General features: G+C 44.8%; 1 pseudogene; it reads right to left on the bottom strand.

The window, feature by feature from the left end:
* Positions 1–9,354: 9,354 nt before the first annotated feature.
* LOC100597654 lies at positions 9,355–10,843 on the bottom strand (annotated as a pseudogene).
* Between the last annotated feature and the right edge of the window lie 3,082 nt (positions 10,844–13,925).

The raw sequence follows: 13,925 nt of genomic DNA, 5'->3' as shown, positions 1-13,925 counted from the left end.
CTACTTCAATATATGTACATCCCACAGCTGTCTAGCCCTAGTTTCTGGGTTTAGCAGTACAGTGTTTGATAGACACTCACTAGTAGGTTCACGTTGGATCACATGTCCATACAGCCAATCGCCTACCATTGAAAGGGTGGGATCATTTGGTTTAAATATGGCAGTCTAAGAAGCTCCTTCCAGAAGAGGATATTATGAAGAGGGGAGACTTTGAGTGGGATAGATTATTTTAGAAGATTAGGCAGGGAAGAAGTGAATGGCATCTATAGAACAAATATAATACTATCCAGAAATCATCACTGTTAACATGTCAGTGTGTTTCCTTAGTTGATATGCTGTTTGTAGAAGTATATATGTATTATATAGTTGATAAATGATAAATATAGCTCTGTGACCTGAGCTTTTCATGTATTATAATAATCTATCCTAAACATTTCTTTTTATCATTAAAATTTTTTCTCCAATTACTTTAATGGTGGCATAATACTCCACTGTAGAGATATTATTATAATTAATAAACTATTGGATATTCATGTGATTTCCAAGTATCTATCATTTTACATAAAGCTGCAATAGACATCCCTGTACTTTAATCTTTGTGCTTATTTCTGATTATTTTCTTAGAGGTACCTAGAAGTGGGATCAATGCTTACAAATATTTATTTACTGCCAATTTGTTTTCTAAAATGTTTATACTAACCTGTACTACCACCGGCAATGATTAGATGGGATTATCTCATCTTAGCATCAGCTCTTACCTATTTAGAAAAACAAAACAAAGCATGAAACTGAAGCTTTTCATTGTATATAGTTTTTGCCTCTCCTGTATATTGTATTCGATTCCACATTTGGGGTGACCCAAGTTTAAAGCTGAGATTCGTATGGTTCCCAGACCAGTTGCATCAGCATCACCCGGGAACTTGTTAGAAAAGCAAATTCTCAGGCTCTACCCTAGACCTACTAAGTCAGAAACTCTAGGATGGGAGCCAGAAATCTGAGTTTCAACAAGCCCTTTGGGTGATTCTGATGCATGCTCAATTTTGAGAGCCACCAGTTGAAAGCATTGAAGAGTTCTCCCTAAACCCTCACAGTGTTTCCCCAATTTTGAGTGACCAAATATCATTTTCTTGGCCCTGACCATTTATAAGGGACAGTGTGATGTAACATAAGGATAAGGGGTTTTAGTTTAGAGGGCCTGAGTTGTAATAATTGGATGGGTCCCTACTGGGTGTGTATCCAAGCACATGTCATAATAATGTATTACACTGTCATAGCTTACATTTCAAGGTGAAAATTTCTCTATATCATTTAGCCCAAATACAACACTGGAAGGAAGTTTTAGCTAAGGTTACCCCAGATGTTTCATGGTTACACAAGAATACAAAACAAAACATGTTTTCCCCACAGAATGAAAATACAATATGTTTTCTTTAGCAGCTGTGGCTGGAGATTGCAAAATGGAATAGTCTGGCCACCCTCCAAGCCATTAGCACCCCCTCCCTTTCCCCCAAGGGTGAAAGACAATCAAGCCAAAGAGAAGGAAAAACACTCTGCTCTCAACTTCACAGCTAATACCCAGAAACGGAGCTGCCGGAGCATCTGGGATATGTCAAAATAGAGATGACAGAGAGGAGTACAGAGCACCTCACCCCACAACCTCTAGATCAGATTAGTCCACTTTGAATGGCTCTCAGAAGCAGGACCCCAATACTCATCTCAAAGAAATGCATGACAAGATTGCATGCATTGTGGTAGGTGTGGTAGAGAAAATTGGGGAGCAAAAGTCTTTCCAGTGCCCTTCATATAGCACGCCAGCAATGATTGTCTTTTTCACCTGGATTTAATAATGCCCCCACTTCTGAGACTGTTAAGGACTGTTAGGCCCATGGCATCTTCAGAAGAGTGCAGGGTGGGATAGTGGGAATAGCATAGATTTGGAGTCTGACAGTGTGAGGACAAATCTTTATGCACTTCCATATCCCAGCCATATAACCTTTAGCAAGTTACTTAATTTTGCCGAGCCTCAGTTTTCTAATAATACCTCACTGGGATCATAGGGACTTGGGACTGCTGCAAGGGTTAAATGAGGTCACAGGCCAAGTACACAGTAATTGCTCCAAAAATGGCCATTCCCATCATCTCCTGGACAGTACTTTGGTGTCTTCTTCACCCTGATGTGAAGGACACAAAAAATACTCTGTTGATGCTCAGAAGAAAAAAACAAATCTCATCATGCATTTCAAAACTTCTTCACAGGAAGTTCTTTTCTTCTCTATGCTCTTGTCTATCAGTCTTTCTTTTGATACTTCATGGTGCCCCTTACAAGCCTCATTCTCTGGAGAGTGTCTGGTATGAGGATTCCTGTCACAAAGGCAGGCCTACATGACTCAGCACGGGTCTCAACTAGACCTTCTTCCAAAGAGGGTGAAAGGAATGAGAAAGCAGGCATTGAGATATGCTGTCTTTTGCTTGGACCTTGATAGCCTTGGGCACTTGGCCTTCAGGATTCCGTTCCGATCAGCCTCCACTTGAATTCTCTATAATCAGGTACCCAATGCTACATTAAGTCCGTTACCAAATCTTTAACCCCAAAGACTTTCCAAAGGCCAGACTTGGCCTTGAATCGATCTGGAGTTCAGGCCAGGTTCATAATTATACCTTATTTCAACTTTCCAACCCCAACCTCTCCTTGGCCAATCATTTAATGACCCTGGGGGATTCAAATCTGGAGAATAAGGCAAGGACTGAATGAAATTATGTTAATTTCTGTCCAATTTAATTAAATTTTCTTAAGGTGTGATTGATTTCCTTAGGACCTTGGTATATGGTCCAGTGCTGCTTAGCCAATGGGTTAAGTATCTCCAGATTCCCAGATAATTTTCTACTCTTATCTATATCCCCTCACTGCATGAAGACCCTGAGGACTTAGAAGTTAAGGTCTTAATTTGATCTTGAAGATGATTTAAACTTCTGAAGTCTCATCTGTAAGGCCAGGACAGTTGCACAGAATGCTTGTTAAGATTTCTATGCAGAAACCTAACCTAATAATACTCAGTGAACAGGGGTATGGAAATTACCAGTGGGCTGCAGCCTTACTATTTAAAAATGTCTTAGTGGCCAGACATGGTCACTCACGCCTGTAATCCCAGCAACTGGGGAGTCTGAAGTGGGTGGATCACGAGATCAAGAGATGGAGACCATCCTGGCCAACATGGTGAAACCCCATCTCTACTAAAAATACAAAAATTAGCCAGGCATGGTGGCACATGCCTGTAGACCCAGCAACTTGGGAGGCTGAGGCAAGAGAATCACTTGAACCTGGAGGCAGAGGTTGCAGTGAGCCAAGATCGCACCACTGCACTCCAGCCTGGGTGACAGAGAGAGACTCCATCTCAAAAATAAATAAATAAATAAATAAATAAATAAATAAATACTTGACGTGTACCAGAACTATGGGGATGCAATGAGATTAGAGTAATGAGAAAGATATACATGTCTCTGCCTTCGTGGAGTTTACTGTCTACTGGGAAATTCAGACGTTAAACAGAGTGAAAAATATGATGCATATTGCAAGAGTATAACCACAGGATGCTATGAACCTACTTATTAATCAAGTGTGGCTGCATAATATTGGATTATTCATTTTAAAAAATGTTTCACTCTATGCCTTGCAACCATTCAAGCAAATATCCAAATCCATACCTTCTTGCCTCTAGGGTGACCAATTCATCCTGGCTTGCCCAGGACTTTCTTGGTTTTGACGCTGAAAGTCCCATGGCCAGGGAAAACTCTCAGTCCTCAAAAAACCAGACAAGTAGGTTATACTTCTTGCCTCAGGGAAAGTCTGGGGCAGAGTTCTCTGGCTTTTGTTTTCAAAAGCCTGAATTCTTTAGGATAACGGACATGAATCCTTCAAAACTTCAATGTCACGAAGCAACAATAACAATATAAAATAGTGGAGGGACTATTCTAGATGTAAATAAATTAGAACAACCTAAACAGCAAATGCAATGTGTGACTCTAAATTGGATCCTGGTTTTTGTTCTGAAGCATAACAAACATTCTTGGAATGAAACATTTTGGGGAAATGAATACGAACTAGCTATTAGATAATTTTACGGAACTATCAACAGTTTTGTTACATGCAAACATGGTATTGTGGTTTTGTAGGTGAATGTCTTTCTCTTTAGAAGACAGGCTGAAGTACCGAGAGGTGAAAAAAAGATGGTGATAAATTTTTAACGATTTTTGAATTCAGGAGAGTGCATAAGAATGTTCATTTTATTATTATTTCAACCTTTCTGTATTTATGAAACTAATACAAAGTTTTGGGAAAGAAGTCAGTAACCACTGAGCAGAACAGGGATTTGGGTTAAGAGAAATGGCTAGGCATGGGGTCCACACCTGTAATCCCAGCACCGTGGGAGGCTGAGGCAGGAGGATTGCTGGAGGATCCAAGTTCAAGATGAAAGAAACTTGCCCCTGAATTGGAAAAGACTTCTTCCAGAATGGAAGCAGGAGAAAAAAGGAAGAAAATGATTGTGCTGGTGGTGTTGACTCTAGGCACATGGGGTTATAGAGGGCCTAGCAAAGACCCTAGTGCCCCAAATTTGGCATTGAAGCAGCTAAGAGAGCCCTGACCTAATGATATGGACATCTCAGTTGCTAGATTCCTGGATACACAGATAACTGATGAGCAGACACCTGGAATTTTGACCCTAGCCCAAGTTATGAGAAGAACCCAAATTGAAACTGAGATTCCATTTCCATCACCCCAAAGAGTTACATTTTCTCCACATCTGAATTTATGGACAGCATTGAATGTCCTGTACACTAAACTGGCAAATCCAGAAAAGTTCCCGAGTGATATCTTAGCTAAAACCTGAAAGATTAGAAGTTGGCCAGGTAAAAAGGAGAGAATAAGCATGTCACGCATCTGAAACAGCACGTTTAAGGGACAGAAGAGTGGTACCTTGAGATAAACTAAGAGAAATTCAGTATGGCCAGAGCAGAGGGAGTGAGGGCAAGACTAACATGAGATGAGGGCGGAAAGGCAGCCTGGAGCCAGAATGCGCTAGACCGTCTAAATTAGGCAAAGGAAATCACCCACACCTCTCCCCTTGGGAACTCCAGGGCCCTGCTCTTCCCTCTCAATGCCTCATCCATCCTGGTGCCCATGCCTCAGGGCCTCTCAGTGTCTTTAGAATGTGCAGTCTGGGCTACAAATTAGAAGTCATCCTGATTAGGCACCAAGTTCTTGCTGTAAAAGTGATGACAAATGGAGAGAAACAGAGTCTGTCACCCATTCTGGGGGGAGCTCTTTCCACTTGAGCCCTTTTACCCACTAACGTTATTAATACATGAACCTAGCCCCTCAAACACTGCCCAAGTATCTGTGGACATTCCCTGGGGGTGTCTCATATGTGTTCATAGAAGAATCTAGCTAGTCACCACCTGGTGTCTGCACATTGTCCCTCCTTTACTGCCCCAGCCTCCTCTGCTAGATAATACCCTGTCCAATGGGCACTACAAGCACTTCCCTGGGCACAACTGTGTCCACCAGTCACCAAAGTCTCCTCCTGCAGCTGATGAGCAGCACAGGAGGTGCCAAAGCTGTGAGATGTTATTCTGAGCAGTGGCAAAAAATGCCTCCCCTTGTGATGTGCACCCTCAGACAGTGGAGTCCCAAAGTCATATTCCTTCTGCTGAAATAGTTTATAGGGGTTATAGGGAAACAGGCTTTTCAGTTTTCATGTACAGTCCCCCTAGCTTTCCACGGGGCTCAGATATATGACCACAGAGGTTGGGTAGCAGGGCCTTGGCCCACAGGCAAACAAACACATATCAGACACTACTCTGTCCCCCAAATCACTCATCTTTTCTGACAATGGAGGCTTTGTTAGTGGGTCAGGCTTGTGGTGCCTGGCTCCTATTTCTCCGGGATGACTATTCTTCTGGAAGGAGCTTCAGTCCCTCCTGTAGGGATTTTTGGATCTGCTAACTGGTTCTCTGAATATGCCAGATATCTGAACTCCAGCAGAAGTCATAGTTTGGGCTCCTCCTGGGACCCACAGCTTTTGTCTGTCTTCTATTAGACCAGAATACTTGAGGAAAGGATGGGGTCTTATTTGCTCTCATATCCTTGAATGGTGTCCTGGGCCTGGCATGTAGGAGATGTTCAATTTGTTATTTTTATTGAAAGACCATCCCATACATTCGGTCAGTGGCCACCAAACTTCAGCTTGATGGAAACCACTTGGGAGATTGTTAAATACACAGATTTCTAGGCTGTGTCTTCAGAGATATGACTCATTTGATCTGGAGTGAAGATGCAGGCTATACATTTAAATAAGTTCCTTAGTAATTCTGATGCACGTGGTCCTTGAATTTCACTTTGCCTCTACCTTAGGCAGGCCTGAACCAGGGCCACTACTGGCACAAAGGGCCACTTTAGCTCATGTGTGAGAATTAGAAATAGTTACCCTTTTCCCCTCTAGTTACACCAAGTCCGAGGCCAGGGTGACAGCTTGGTGAGCAGAGTTTAGGCAGTCATTCATCCCTTTATCCCCTATGCCAAGCATCCTCATGCTGTGCACAACCTGAACAATTGTTTGCAGCAGCCTGGTCTGATGCCTGCTCCTGCTAAGAAATAGTGCACACGAGAAATGCATCTTTGAGTCACCCAGTTCCTCAGTAAACTCTGGGAAGATGCTGGGGTTGAATTGTGCTGGTTACTTGCACCTGGAGATCAGATGAACCAGTAGCCAAAGTCTCCAGACCTGTTGGGAGGAACCTGAAAAATAAGGCTTGAAAGATCGAACACAGAGGTTCTTGAATTTTGCCGCATGTTGGAATCATTTTGGGAGCTTTGAAAGCTAGGTATGATGCCTGATGTTTGATGTCTAGGTCTTAACCCCAGAACTTAATTGGTAGGGCATCAGAATTTTTTTTTTTTTTTTTTTTTTTGAGATGGGATCTTGCTCTGTCACCCAGGCTGGAGCGCAGTGGTACAATCTCAGCTCACTGCAACCTCCACCTCCCGGGTCCAAGCGATTCTCCTGCCTTAGCCTCCTGAGTAGCTGGGACTACAGGCACGTGCCACCATGCCCAGCTAATTTTTTGTATTTTTAGTAGAGACGGGGTTTCACCGTGTTAGCCAGTATGGTTTCGATCTCCTGGCCTCGTGATCCACCCGCCTCGGCCTCCCAAAGTGCTGGGATTACAGGCGTGAGCCACCGCGCCCGGCCAGCATCAGAATTTTTAAAAGCCCCCAAGGTGATTCCAAGATTCTAACATGCAACTTCAGTTGAGAATCGCTGACCTAATGAAGCCCTCACCCTGATCAGGGAGAAGAATTGACTGCTGTTGTGTCTTCCTGGGGAATGGAGGACCAGGGTGGGCTCGCCCTTCAGGCCGGAGTAGGCAGCTGGCTCTCTTGCTATGTGTGGTCCAGCATTGTGTAAGTTCTTTAGGTTTTCCCTCAAGAAAAAAATGAGTACCTGTGCCTGTGTTTCTTAGAATTTCTACCAATCACTTTTATACCTGCGGTTACCGATCACTCGCCTAGATCTAGTCCTTCTTTCACCCCTCTAAAATAAAACTGAACTATTTTTTCTTTTTAAGACAGAGTCTCGCTCTGTCACCCAGGCTGGAGTGCAGTGGTGTGATCTTGGCTCACTGCAGCCTCCACCTTCTGGGTTCAAGCAATTCTCCTGCCTCACCTCCCGAGTAGCTAGGACTACAGGTGCATGCCACCATGCCTGGCTAAGGGTCTCCATCTATTTTTAACATGTGACATTCCCCATCAGTTTGATAAACCAGTCCTCCACAAGACATGAATGGCAGGTAAAGCTTGAATATACTTTCCAAAGTATGTGTCAAAACAATTTGATAATATGCTACAAAGAAATTAATATTATGAGAGCAAGATGTTATTTTTAAATGGTGGGACCCAAACTGGGGATGTTGTTGCTTTGTGGGGAGCACCTCAAACTTAGTGGAGTGGGAGACAGTACTGAGGGCCCTTTAGAAAACCCCACTGTTTTTACCACCTGCAGCAATGAACTGACTTCCATTGATAATGCTGATCATGCTATTCTTCTGAACGGAGAGAAGAAGAAGAAATAAAGAATCTGGTTCCCCCACTAGAACACGAGCTCCTATGCTAATAGGGGGAACTACATTCTATTCCTTTTGGACTCCTGCATCATTCTTACCACATAATTTGCGTGCTTTTGCCATGCAATAAATGTTTAAGTTGTTATATTCAAATTCAACACCAATTTATTGAGTAGCTACTATATCCTAGGCCTTGAACTAGGTACTTCAATCTTCTATTAATATTAGGCATTAGTATTAGATATTAAGTAGGATACAGGTTAATACAGTCTATTAGACAAGGTGTGAGATTCTTTCTTTCTAAAATAATGATCCAGATTATAGCCCAGCAAATAAATCCAGAGCATGTTTGTCAGTTCAACTCTCCTTAACATGTGGCTTCCATCCTTGGGTTCGACAAGGCCACTTTAGCCAACGGGTAGAGGAAAAAGCCAGAGACGCACAACCCAGAAGCGCCAGAAAACCTTTCTGTTCACATCCTATTGGCCAGAATTTAGTCACATGATTATACCAATATGCAAGGCAGGCTAGGAAATGTAATCACTAATTAGGTGGCCATATAGCCATCTAAAACTGGGGATTGATATTGTTAGGCAAGAAAGAATAAATATTAATGGACAATTCTCATAAAAATCTCATACCTATGGATAACTATCTTAATTCATATTGAAGTTAGAAATAAACTATAGGACAGAGTGCAATGCCATATACCTGTAATTCCAGAACTTTGGGAGGCCAAGACTTAGAAACCAGCCTGGACAACATAGAAAGACCCTATCTCTACAAAAAACTTAAACTGGCCAGGTGTGGTGGCATGCCTGTAGTCCCAGCTACTTGGGAGGCTGAGGCAGGAAAATAGCTTGAGCCCAGGAGTTTGAGGATACAGTGAGCTATGATCACTCCACTGCACTTGAGCCTGGGTGACAGAGTGAGACCTCATCTCTCCTTTTTGTTTTTTGTTTTTGTTTGTTTGTTTGTTTGTTTGTTTGACAGTTGGCAGGGCTAGCTGAGGTTTTATTTTTGGACCAAAAAAAAAAAGCAATTGAATTGTTTTGTAGCTGGAGGCATGGGTAAGGGGGTGTCCCCAGGCAGTAAACTCCCCCGCGGGTGGGCTGAGGGCTTGGGCTGAGCCTCAGGTGGGTCTCCTGTTCCCTGTGATACCATGCACAGCGGCCTCCCTCTAGGGCCCTGTGGCAGCCGCAGGAGGGGTAGGGTGGGAGGGGCTGCCGCGTCTGTTCACTTAGGCAGGACATCAGAGGACTTGGACACCAGCTTCCCATTGCGGGTCTCGATCTTCAACCACAGCCCTGGTGGAGCTGGTGCGGCTGAAGGAGCTGCAGCCTGCGCCAGAGCCAAAGCTGGAGCCCAGGCTGTACCTGAGGCCGGGGCTTGTGAGGTCCCCATAGGTCGAGCTCAGGCCACCTGCATAGCCGCTGGTGGTCTTCGTATGGATAGTCATGTTCTGCATCCCAGACTCCAGCCGGCTCTCCTCACCCTCCAGCAGCTTCCTGTAGGTGGCAGTTTTGATGTCCAGGGCCAGCTTGACATTCATCAGCTCCTGGTACTCACGCAGCTGCCACACTATATCCTGCCTGGCCCACTGCAGAGCGGCCTCCAGCTTGGACAGCTTGGCGTTGGCATCCTTAACGGCCAGCTCCCCACGCTGCTCCACATCTGCGATGGTGGCCTCCAGGGAAGCCATCTGGCCTTTGAGGCCCTTAATCTCCTCCTGGAGCTGGCTGATGTTCCGGTTCATCTCGGAGATCTTAGTCTTTATATGCTGCAGGTCATGCCCGTGCTTCCCAGCCAGCGTCTGCAGCTCCTCATACTTGATCTGGTGCATACTCTCAGCCTCCGCCCGGCTGCGGTTGGCGATCTCCTCCTACTGCACCTTGACCTCAGCAATGATGCTGACCGTGTCCAGGAAGTGGCTGTTGTCCGTGGACAGCACCACAGACATGTCCGAGATCCGGGACTGCAGCTCCCAGATCTCCTCTTCATACAGCTGCCTGAGGAAGTCAATCTTGTCAGTCAGCCCTTCCAGGCAAGACTCCAGCTCCACCTTGTTCATGTAAGCTTCATCCACATCCTTCTTGATGAGGACAAATTCATTCTCCACCTCTGTACGCTTATTGATCTCATCCTCATACTTGTTCTTGAAGTCCTCCACCAGCCCCTGCATGTTGCCAAACTCTGCCTCCAGCTTCAGCTTCTCCTGGCTCAGTCTCCAGCTGCCACCTAAGGTTGTTGATGTAGCTCTGGAACATGTTGTTCTTGTTGTTCTGAGCCGTCTTCTGCTGCTGCAGGAGGCTCCACTTGGTCTCCAGCATCTTATTCTGCTGCTCCAGGAACCATACCTTGTCTATGAAGGAGGCAAACTTGTTGCTGAGGGTCTTGATCTGCTCCTTCTCCTGGGTGTGTAGAGCCTGGATGTTGGGATCCACCTCCAGGTTAAGGGGGCTCAGCAGGCTCTGGTTGACCGTGACAGAGGTGATGCCTCCCATATCGCTGGCCCCACTAGCCAGCCTCCACCCAGGCCACCCCAGAAGCTGCTGCTGCCCACTCGGGAGAATCTCAAGTAGCTGATGCGGGCACTGGGCCCACTTGTGTAGGAGCAGCTGCTGAAGGCCCGGGGGCCAGAGGTGGACATCCTGTAGGACTTCTGGGTCACCCTGATGGACATGGTGGAGGCAGGAGTGGAGGCAGGCGGGCTGAACCAGGCGGAGATTCCAGAAGGAGCAGAGAAGCTGCTTCTTGGTCCTTTTTTTGTTTGTTTTGTTTTGTTTTTAGTTGAGACCGAGTCTCGCTCTGTCACCTAGGCTGGAGTGCAATGGCACAATCTCGGCTCACTGCAACCTCCACCTCCCGGGTTCAAGCGATTTTCCTGCCTCACCCTCCTGAGTAGCTGGGACTACAGGCGCCCGCCACCAAGCCTGGCTAATTTTTTTGTATTTTTAGTAGAGACAGGGTTTCGCCATGTTGGCCAGGCTGCTCTCGAACTCCTGACCTCGAGTGATTTGCCTACCTTGGCCTCCAAAAGTGCTGGGATTACAGGCGTGAGCCACTGCACCCAGCCGTGAGACCCTGCCTCAAAAAATAAAAAGAAAAAAAGAAACTATAGAAAGATGCTGGTTTCTGGCCAGGGAAGTCCTCCATTTTGTCAGTGTATTCAGGATTAGGTTGGCTCTGAAGCAAAACACTTCTGCAGACCAGACTCAACTTATAAGAGTATGGCATCTAGAAAAAAAACTGATTCATTAATTTACAATGGAGCAATATACATATTCAGCAACTTGAATGTTTGTGTTTCCCATTCAGGCTAAGGCTTTCTTGGTATGAAGGTTCTTGGAAGGCCACATCATAATGTACTAGCATACACTGAGTGTCTAATCTGGGCCAGGTCTGTGCTAGACATTTTTTACAAACAACCTAGTTTGATCTGTGTGCCCAACTCAGTTAAGTGGAGATCATTCAGAACATTTTACAGGTAAGAAAACTGAACAGCAGAGAGGTTATGAAGCTAAGCAGCAGCAAGGCTGGGGTCTGAATTCAGATCTATTTGATAATGAAGTGAGCGTGTTTCCATTATACCCTGCTGCTTATGTGTGAGCTTCTCTAGTCAGCTTCAAAGCATCCTTGGGGATGTTTTCACCGGCTGTGCCTCCCTGTATGGATTTCTGTTACAGCATTTAGTGCATAGACACAGTCTTATTATTGAAGGCTGTCTTTCCTAGGCTCCCTCCATCTCTTGATATTCATGGATCATGTCTTAGGCATTTTACAAAATTGAATATAGCACAGGTCCTGGTATTTGGTTCATGCTTAAACAAATGATTAAATGAGTAGATTAAAATGCTCTCTTAACCTACAGTTTAAACAGACCCCCTTTTTTTTTCTTTAATTTGAAGATGGGGTTGCTCTCTGTTGCCTAAGTTGGAGTACAGTGGTGCCATCATGGTTCACTGCAGCCTTGACCTCCTGGGCTTAAGGGATCCTCCTGACTCAGCCTTCCGAGTAGCTGGGACTATTCTTCTTCTCTTCAATGCTTAGCCTTGTCCCAACTTCCCAGCTTCACCACAATATCTTATTCCAAGTCCTTGGTTTCCAGCTGTAGTGCCAGGCACACTCAAAAATATTTCCAATTAATTCCAAACAACACCCTTGTATATACTGGAAAGGTCTTCTAGGGTTGAGTTTTTCCTTCAACCTAATCTCAGTCAGTCCTGATGGCTTGTCAATGTATTTCCTTTTGTTTCATCCTCAGGAGCTATGGAAAACGCTGTTTCCCATTGTGAGTTTACTATGAAAATGAGCTGTCAAGATTCTAGGGAAGGGAAAGATGCCAACTCCAGGCTGAGGTCATGATTTTGTTTAAAGAGGCTTTGCTAATCATCTCAGTGGTGATGCAAACTCCCTGCAATGATGCTTAAGACAGGCCTGGGTGGGACTGGCCTCCTTCCCCTGCCACGGCTCTGGGGAGGAATAAGCTGGAAACCGGAAGGAGCCCTTGAAAAGCCCTGGTTTCTTCACCAGTGACACAGATGATGGGTATGTGGGTAGGACTAATCAAAGCAAATCAGCAAGCATTCCTAGATGAAGGCTCCCTGCTAGACAAAATGGGGTGCAACAAAGTGGAAGAAGAGGCCCTTCCCTCTAAGCCTCACTGGGACTCACTCTCCTCATGGCAAAAGTGATCGAGTTGGACTTCTCCCATGAAATAACCCTAGTGCAAATGAGGGTTTCTATCCTCCGCTCCTCTAGGCATTATTCTAAGCCAACTACTATAAATGAGAAACTTATGTGAGTTGCCTTAAACATTCTGTGCAAGTTTTGCATTTGATTTCACAGATATTCCAAGTTGTTTTAATATATACATTGTGGCTCTTCTCTCAAATAGCTAAGTAAAACTGATACCCCGGAAAGATGCCCCATATTTATGCTATGACTTAATGGGTACCCCCAAGAGTACCCATTCTTGGGTACTCTGCCAGACTACCCATTCCCTACCAGGAGCAGCTCAGAGCTGGATGATGTCTGACATTCTTTCTAGATCCAAAATTCCTTTATGAGGAGTCAGAAATAAGTAATCACAGAAACAACATAGGCAGATATGTTTGAATGTAAGGACATATAAATTCAATTTCTTTTTTTCAAAACTCTCACCAAGTAAAACGCTTCTACAGCCCAGATTCACCCACCAACTGTCAGTTTTCAAACTATATTTTCAGAATCTATATTTTAAGAAAAGTCCCCAGGGGACTCTTACGATCAGGCATTTGGAAACCCTGAAAAGACATGTATGAATTGTTCATAAACTATAAAACCTGAGACGAATGTGAGCCATCATTGTGGGTAGGGATAACAACCCCTGATGTCTTTGCCACACGACATGGCTTAAATGAGATAGATAATGGGTATCACTTTGTGAAATTCAGGAACTGAAATTATCAAACTGGAAGGCATGGTGGCTGCTGCAGCTCTTTCCTTCTGAGCCTCATCACAGGTGCTTGCAGAGGATCTATAGCCTCTGTAGCCCTGGGGGGAGGCACAGCTGGCTGGAAAAAGACACTGTCAACCTCTTGCCTCTTCCTTTCCCAGTAGCTCAGATCCAGGGATGTGAGCTGTTCTGGTGCAGAAACAGCAATAGCACCAAAGGTCTCTCTCTCTTCCTTTACTTACTTATTTTAGGACCTCTTCTATCAAAACAGAGATCCGACAAAGAAAGGGACCAGATTCTAGTGTCCTTAAGAAGAGGGGCTGTCCTCGCTGGGCCCCTGGGTCTCTCCCCAGCCCTGCCCAGACACCCA

The sequence above is a fragment of the Nomascus leucogenys genome, chromosome 6 (assembly GCF_006542625.1).
Source record: "Nomascus leucogenys isolate Asia chromosome 6, Asia_NLE_v1, whole genome shotgun sequence".
NCBI lineage: Eukaryota > Metazoa > Chordata > Mammalia > Primates > Hylobatidae > Nomascus > Nomascus leucogenys.
The sequence above is the reverse complement of the archived record's forward strand: the minus strand, read 5'-3'. Positions and strand labels throughout refer to the sequence as shown.